Below are 9,050 nucleotides of genomic sequence, written 5' to 3' on the forward strand. Positions count from 1 at the left end.
GCATTATTATATATCCATTTTCATTTAACTGTAATTATTATTTAAAAATATTAATACAAGTAATAATCTTGAACAATACCTGCCCACACCAGTGGGGAAAAAAAATCAAAAAGAAAAGGCAAAAAAAAAATAAAACAAAAAAAGACAAAAGCGACAAGAGAATATGGTAGGAATTTGGCAACAAAATAGTTGTCACGAGGGGTCTACAAAATGGGAGAAGAAGGCGGGGCTTAGCAGTGAGAAGATGGAGTTTCAGGCTATTCCTGAAATTCCTCTATACCGAAGGATTTTTGGACGAGTTCTTTGAACCCTAGCTGTCCCGGAGACGACAGTGAAAGGTGAGGAGAGACCCAGTGACCTCAGAGACGTTCGCAAAGTCTCGGGGGGGGGGGGTATTAACCCCTCGTGCCAATTCCTTTCTGGATTAGCTGCGTGCTAACTGAAACTGCAGGTTGCCCCTAAGAATGGCAGAAGTGATGTCATCTGGTAAGCTGATTTTATTATTCAAGAGAGACTGTCCGCACTAAAAGCTTAAGCTAATTGAAACCAAAGAATAGAAGAAGCTAGCGGCGAATTGGGTTTTTTTTAATGGATTTATGGCTGGTGGCTACTTTACTTCTTAAACGCTTCAAGGAACTCTTCGACATCACCCCCCTCTGATTCTCCCTAAGTGGATCGTAAAGTTTATTTTCTACTAATTAGCCCTTCACGACCTGACATTTTTATTACTTAGCTGTGTTTACGATCAGATAAGATTCCACAGCTTCCAGCGTGTTTTTACTTGCAATTTTTAACTGCGACACATCATGGCGTCTGAAAATACCTCTAAGGTTTCACTCCAGATTCTTTTTTCCGCATGTCGAGAGCTTTTTGACTCTTTTCAGAGATTGGAAAGAAAATTGGATCATCTGATTTTAAAATATGAAGGAAAAACTGAGATCGTTGAATGTTTGAATCTTCCTGAAATACAAATGGAAAATGTGAGAAATGGCGTCTGGTCTATCTCAGAGGAAGAAAGGAGGGGGGGAGCTATAAAGAAGATTCATTTAAAGAGACAGAGTGCAGGAGGAATGAAAAATCCACCCTTGAGAATTAAAGTCAACTTGAAAAGTTTTACAAGCCCGGGACAACATTATTATTTCATCACTGACATTCAGAGCCAAAAGGTGCGAAGATATCTTTGTCTGGACTTGCTTATAAAAACATTTGGTAAATTTATCCATCAAATGGCAATTGGACTGAGAAAATTTCGTTGTTGGAGGGACACAGGCTGACAGATGGAGGAGTATAACTTAAAATTAGCTAAATCTGATTACTTTAATTTGTAATAGATATAGCTGAATAATAATTGACATTGATGGTAATGTATATAATGTGGAATTGGCTGATAGACTGAAGAATACAATTGAAATCTAGCTAAACCTAATTGCTCTCTTTGTAATAGATATAGCTGAATAATAATTGATATTGATAGTAATGTATATAATGTGGAGTCGATATGATAAATAACAATTGGATATGAGAAAACATTTTTGGATTATACATAAAGAGTATTAATTACAATAATTATCTCTATTATAAAAACTAAATAAAATACATACAATCAAATGTTAATCAATACTGGGAAAATGTTATGATATATGATATAATTAAATATTATGGATGTTCAGCTAAAATAGGATATGAGGATTTGATGCTAATAGAGGATTTTACAAGCAAGTAAATGAAATGTCAGCATGTGTTATGGATTAATTCCTTGGCATAGCTAAGGATGAAGGATGTTTAAATAACTATAGGTAATTAAAACTGAAGGTATAATGATGCTAATATGGTAAACATTTGAGTCAAGATACTTGAATTAATATGAGTTAATGGAAGAGAAGCACCAAAGCATGTTGTAACCAGCTGATATATTTCTTCTTTTTTATAATAGGTACCTGTGTTTTGTTCTCTTTTCCTGCCTTGTCCTTTGTCGATTTTAACATCTTTTTTTGTGGTGCTCTCTGTAGTTCTCTTTCAAGTATTTTATAGTCATTGTCTAGAGCTTTATGCATTTGTCTTTTCTTTGAGTTTCTCTTTCTTGTATAGTCTATTGTCAAACCTCTGATAACAGCCTTCATTGTATCCCAGAGATTCTGCAACGACATATCTTCTTTCCTATTTTCTTTAAGGAAGAGGACTAGCTCTTTTTCCATTTTTTGTACAAACTCTTTTTCTTTCAATATAGTGTTATTTAGTGTCCATCTAGGTCTTGCCCTTTGGCCTTTCCATTTAATTAAAATTGGATTGTGGTCCGCCCAGGTACTTGCTTCAATCTCAATTTCTTTTATGTTGGAGCTCAACTCCGCTGAGACCCATATCATATCTATTCTAGAGAATGAAGAATGTCTATTTGAGTAGAAAGTATATTGTTCTTTTTTAGCATTTCTTTCTCTCCATATATCTTTTAGATTTAGTTCATCTGTCATCCTAAAAAAAGATTTCGGCAGAGGTTTCCTATTTAATTTTTTTGATTTATGTGTTTTATAGTCCATATTTTGATTCACAATGCCATTAAAGTCTCCCATCATACAAATATCAGCATAGTCTAGTTCCAAAACTTTTTTGTGTAGTTTTTTGTAAAATTCATCTTGTTTTTCATTGGGGGCGTAGATTCCAATTAGGAGTGTCTTTTTGGTATCCATAATTTCCACCATCAAAATTCTTCCCTCTTCCTCTGCATAGACTACTTTTGCTGGGATGTTGCCTTTAATATAAAAGACCACTCCTCTTTTCTTGCAAAATATCTTTCAAAGAAACTTTGCCACCATTTTTTCCACATGAGCCGACCTCCAACCTCCGTGCCCCTCCCCTCCGGAAAATCCAGGAAGGAACACTCGCGACTTCTCTAGCCAAGTATTTCCTGCAGCTCTATGGTACTGAGTCATCTTTTCTTATAAAATAAGGTAAAAGGGGTGCGGGGGTCCGTTTTCTTGCTTTAATGTTTTAATTAATATCTTCAATGAAAGTACTGAGACAGAGAGAGGGTTTAGACAGAGTTTCCTTTCTCTTGCCCCGGTTAGGATTTCTTAAGCAAATCCACTGGGCTTTCAACATGAAGCCAGAAAATCGGGACTTTTTTAAAACGCCCAGGGACATGGGACAAATTGTTATAAATCGTGACTGTCCCACCGAAATCGGGATAGCAATAGCAGTAGACTTATATACCGCTTCATAGGGCTTTCAGCCCTCTCTAAGCGGTTTACAGAGAGTCAGCATATTGCCCCCAACAATCTGGGTCCTCATTTTACCCACCTCGGAAGGATGGAAGGCTGAGTCAACCCTGAGCCGGTGAGATTTGAACCGCTGAACTGCTGATCTAGCAGTAGCCTGCAGTGCTGCATTTAACCACTGCGCCACCTTGGTCACCTTATCCTATTGGTATCTTATGATTTATCAATTGTTTGTATCTTATGATTAATGATTGTAACTATGATTTATGATATATGACCTATCACTTTGTTGTTGTATGTGCATGCAATGAGAGCTTATGCACCAGAAACAAATTCCTTATGTGTCCAATCAATTTGGCCAATAAAGAATTCTATTCTATTCCAGTCCATTCCAGTCCATTTCTCTCCACTCTCCACCTTTATAGGTTTGAATCTGGCCTCCTTTGCAGAGAGTATGTCCAGCCCCATGCAACAATATCAAAGCCCATTGTCGGTGTCATCAGTGCATAAATGATTTATTTAACAGACAATTGCAATGAATAGAAAAAGTGTTTATCCAATTTGTAGGCTGAATTGTGTGGGAGAACTAATAGGCTACTCAGATCCTCAAACAGGCACTTGGAGCCTCAATCAGAGAACCCTGGAAAGCAAAGAGTCAACCCTTAACTAATACCTAGGAGGCCAAACCAAAATCCAAAACTATCTGAATACCTGAAGGATGGATGCTGATGCTATTTTACTTCCCACTGTGCAGAGGACTATAATCAAGCTTTGAAGTTTGTAATGCATGAATCTGAAAGGATCACCAAGGAAAATCCAGAACCTTTATTTTTTAATTGTTTTTATTCAATTTATATGGTTGTGTATCTCAAATAAATGACTCTGGGCAATGAGTAATTGATAAAATCAATTAAAACCAATTAAAAACACAATAGTGTAAAAATAAATGTACAAAGCAACTGAGAAAAATTATAATTAATAGACATTAACATACCCTGCCTTGACACTGGAAGACTCTGATGGTTTACAACAACCAATGAAAACTCGGGGGGACCCATCAATATAATAAAAACAACTTCTGGTACCTTTATTTAAATCAAGGGTGGAAGAGTTGGCCCCACAACTCCAGATGTTGCTTAGCTATAGCTCTTGGCAAACCCATCTGGTGGTGAATTATATTTAGAACTGTAGTTCTCAATATCTAGACGGACAAGACTTCCCATGCCCCAATTAAAAGAATAGGTCATCACTGAGCTGGAAAGATAAAAATGATTTTCACCTAAGCTGGCTACCAAAGTGCTAAGAGTCATTTCCTCTTGATCCTGCCACATTCTCTGCCCCACCTTTCAAGATGAATTAATTGAGGCTGGCAGGCAGCAAAGCCAAATGTCAGCATCTAACATGAGCTTCATTTACAAAACTGCCTCTTGACTGAATGCAAGCTCTCTTTGAAGCTAAAAAGGATGACTCATTCAGTTAGGAAGGAAGGAAGGAAGGACTTAGCTGATCTAGTAATATCTAGAGGTAGTATAGAGATGACAATAAATATTCACTTCTGTTCAGGGGTGGGTTTCAAAAATTGTGCGAAACTACTCTGTGGGCGTGGCCTCCTTTGTGGGAGTAGCTTGCCGGCCATGTGACCGGATGGGAGTGGCTTGTCACCCATGTGACCGGATGGGAGTGGCTTGCTGCCCATGTGACCGGATGGGAGTGGCTTGCCACCCATGTGACCGGATGGGAGTGGCTTGCCACCCATGTGACAGGATGGGAGTGGCTTGCCACCCATGTGACCGGATGGGTCACATGCAACACAATCCGGCCATGTGACCGGATGGGAGTGGCTTGTCACCCATGTGACCGGATGGGAGTGGCTTGCTGCCCATGTGACCGGATGGGAGTGGCTTGCCACCCATGTGACCGGATGGGAGTGGCTTGCCACCCATGTGACAGGATGGGAGTGGCTTGCCACCCATGTGACCGGATGGGAGTGGCTAAGACGATGTCACTGAATTCTTTCCCCCAATGGATGAACTACAATAAGATTAAAATAAGTACAAAAACAATAAAAGAGCTACTTACAGATGGAAGATGCCTGTTCTTGCCAGTCTTCAGAATCACGGACTCCAATGAATGGGCTGCACAAAGAAGAGACACAGAAAGCAAGACTTTAATTGCATGCACTGCATTGGGATGAAACCAGCACACAAAATAATAGAAAAGGAAAATTACTTTCCTTTTTTGCGTCTTCTGCACCACTGCTTCACCATCTTGCTCCAAAAACCTGCACAAAGGAGAGACACAGAAAGCAACGCCTTAATTGCTGACACTTCACTATCTCAAGGAGGAACACAACACAGAGCACACCACACCCAGCAATAAAGACAGGTACTTACAGGGGAAGCATCGCTGGCTTGCCGGTCTTCTGCACACCACCGTATTACATTTAGATTGAGGTTGATTGGCTTTGCTTGGCTCAGAAAACCTGCACAAAGGAGAGATACAGAAAGCAACGCCTTAATTGCTGACACTTCACTATCTCAAGGAGGAACACAACACAGAGCACACCACACCCAGCAATAAAGACAGGTACTTACAGGGGAAGCATTGCTGGCTTGCCGGTCTTCTGCACACCACCGTATTACATTTAGGTTGAGGTTGATTGGCTTTGCTTGGCTCAGAAAACCTGCACAAAGGAGAGACACAGAAAGCAATGCCTTAATTGCTGGCACTTACACCTTACATAAGAATAACACAATGAAAGAGATACACTCAAGTACTTACTTGTCTTATTGCTTTTCTGGTTGTTGATATCTCCATACTGTTCTTAGGCTTCCCGATTCCTCTGTTGCAGCTTTCTTCGTCTTTATGCGTGGATCATCAGCCATGTGGTGTGCGCTCTGAGCCAAACTTTCACTGTAGGAGTTGGGTCCCATCTCTCAACAGCTATGCCAACAACACTTATCACCATCTGGTTACTGATGTTTGGAATAATTAGGCTTGTTCTTTGCTCTGAACATATGAGGTTCATTTTTGAGAACCCCCTTTCCACCTCTACTGAATTAACAGCAATTGTCCTGACAATGTCTCTAGCTTTTCTGAGACTGTCAGGAGTTTTGTAGTTCTCTGGATTTTTCAGCATATTTTCCAAAAAATCCCTGTAGTCGTTCAAATCAATTTCATAATTAAAAATACGGCCAAATTCAACCAATGCTTCCTCTGCGTCACCCCATGGAAAGTCTATATCTTTCATGTTCCAGCAATCTGGCTCCAAATAGGTGATAAAGTGTAACTTTTGTGCTGCTGGCAATAGGCTACCTGTTCTTAGATGGTCGCAATCCATCAGCCTTTTCTTTAAATTGGTGATGATGCTTTCCAAAAGTTTTTTCATGGGGAATGGCAACAAATCGTTGATTTGGAGCTAAATTCATGTTTTGGAAGGCTTGTGTTTCTAGCAATTTCTCAAGTTCTTTCTCATATGTGCCCTTTTTCTGTAGTAGCACTTCAACAGCACCGATTGTTCGCAACGCTAGCTTTTGGGCCACGATGATATTTGTCGCTCTCCTCTGTAGGGCATCTGACAGGACAGAAATCTCACTTAGGATGTCAATCATCAGGGTCAAATCCTGCAAAAAAATTAAATTTTGAAAGTGGGAAGCCATGCCTGGGAACCTTTCGTTGCCTTGAAAAAACTGATGTAGCGCTGGATAAGCACACCACACAGCCATGGTTGCCCTTAAACTACAGGCAGCCCATCTTGCTCCCAAAACTCTGCCAATCTTCACTATTTCGATGCCCAATTGCGCAGAAATTTGGAAGAGGTCATCCTGGCTCTTGCAGGATTTATGGAACATGGTGTGCACTTTATCCAGGAAGATCTTGAAGTAATTGACCTGCTTCACTTCTCTTATTGCATCATCCAGCACAAGTTGCAGGCGGTGGTTCAAGCAGTGCCAGATGATGATGTTTGGGAATTCTTGCATTATTCTGGCGCTGACTCCAAATTTTCTTCCAAGCAAAACGTTGGCGCCATCAGAGCAGAAAGCGATTAAGTTCTTCCGTAGATATTTGGTGGTGAATCCAACTTTGTGCAAGCTTTCCATTGCTGCGGAATATGTGGTCTCCGCATCTTGTCTCTGTAATTCCAGAAGCTCAACGAAGATGGTTGCTGGGCATTCTGGATCCTCAACTCTAACAAAAACTATCAGCACTGCTCTCATTGAAAGTGTTGAGGCTTCATCAATTATTAGGCACACCTTTCGATTATTTGCAATAATCGTTGAAAACACGGTGGTCTTGATCTGTTTTGCAATGAAGTCAACAATTTTCACTGCAGATCTTCGTGAATGCAAGCCAACTCCAACATCCACTCCAAGCGTATTCAGCAAATTTACTTGCGCTTCGATGTCTGAGAATGGATTACATCTCTGCGCCAGATCGTAAACGGTGGAAAATATTGTGCAAGTACTGGATAAATGTTTCTCAGTTGACTTATCCAGGGATTTGGTGAAAGTTTCATGCTCCTGTTGCTTACTGATCTCCATGCAAATAAGGTGTGCCTTTGACTGAAAATGTTTCCTTAATTTTTTTCTCAGCGATGCTTGTTGTACATCCTTGCTTTTCCCTACTGGTGACACCTGGAAACGTTTCCACTCTTTGGAAACATGAATACCTTTCTCCAACGCAAACATGGGTTTTGCACAGTACGCACAACCCACCTTCTTGTTGGATACTTCCAGTCCATCAAACCTGTCCTTGAAGTGTTTGTATTGCTGCAAATTCCAGCAGTCAGGAAGTTGTGAAACTGCAGTGGAGTCGATGGACTGGCTGCTTTCTCCAACCTCAACTGGTGGTAGTGGTCATGCTGGAGGTGCTGGTGGTGCTGGTGCAGCTGGGGTGCTGGTGCGGCTGGCGCTGCTGGTGCAGCTGGCGGTGCTGGTGCGGCTGGTGGTGCTGGTGACTGCTTTGGATCAGCTGATTCCTCAACTCTTGGTTTTTTGGATAAGAAAGCGGTCATACTCTGTTCCCTCTTCTTCATTGTGCTAAGTAGATCTAACTGCTGCCAAAGAAATAAAACAATATTGGACTCAATTGTGGTTGTAAGCTGAGGACTCTGTAGGTAACAAGAAGGGACCTCTGCTTTCAACCAACAATGTACAGTCTTTTCAGGAAGGATGAGAAACAGGAAAGATATAAACAAACAGGAAAGATATAGTCTTTCATCCAAGAAGATAGTTCAAGAATGAATGTCATATTCCCAGAGCAATACAGATTTCCTTTTTCTGAAATTTAGTTCTCAGTTCCAAAAGACAGGAATATATGAATTCATATGAAATTATGAATTAGTACTTAGGTCGGTCAAAGAAGCTATTCAGAAGTTAGTGGTTAGAAGCAATCGTAAAGGAAGATATGGAATTAAAACCAGAAATATTTTGTTGGCTATTTGAAAGGGAGTATAATATATATTTAATTTTACACATGTTAGCAGCTGCTGGAATTGTGTTTGCACAATAGTGGAAAAACAGATATGTAAATGAATAAATATTACAATGTGCAGGAATAAATAAATTGACAATTAAAATCAAGAAGGCTTTGAATACTTTTTCACGTGGGATTGGTTTTAGCTATTGCCAACTAACGGAAACAGGAATTAGAAAGCCAAAAGTATGAAAGAAAACACCAATTATGTAAGGAAAGGTCCCTAAAATGTATAAGGAAATATTACTAGATAATTATCAATGCGTACATAACTGTGGGACATTACACACACACACAAACACAAACTATGATGGAAACCACCAAAAAAGAAGAAGCCCCACCCCAGAAGACTGCAAATGAAAC

At 40.0% G+C, this 9,050-nt stretch overlaps 1 pseudogene; it reads right to left on the bottom strand.

Annotated features, from left to right (window-relative positions):
• Positions 1–5,466: 5,466 nt before the first annotated feature.
• LOC148043134 (E3 SUMO-protein ligase KIAA1586 pseudogene) lies at positions 5,467–8,062 on the bottom strand (annotated as a pseudogene).
• Positions 8,063–9,050: the final 988 nt, after the last annotated feature.

The sequence above is a fragment of the Thamnophis sirtalis genome, unplaced genomic scaffold, assembly GCF_051295495.1.
Source record: "Thamnophis sirtalis isolate CommonGarterSnake01/CBP01778 unplaced genomic scaffold, rThaSir2_p1.2 scaffold_13, whole genome shotgun sequence".
Taxonomy (NCBI): Eukaryota; Metazoa; Chordata; class Lepidosauria; order Squamata; family Natricidae; genus Thamnophis; species Thamnophis sirtalis.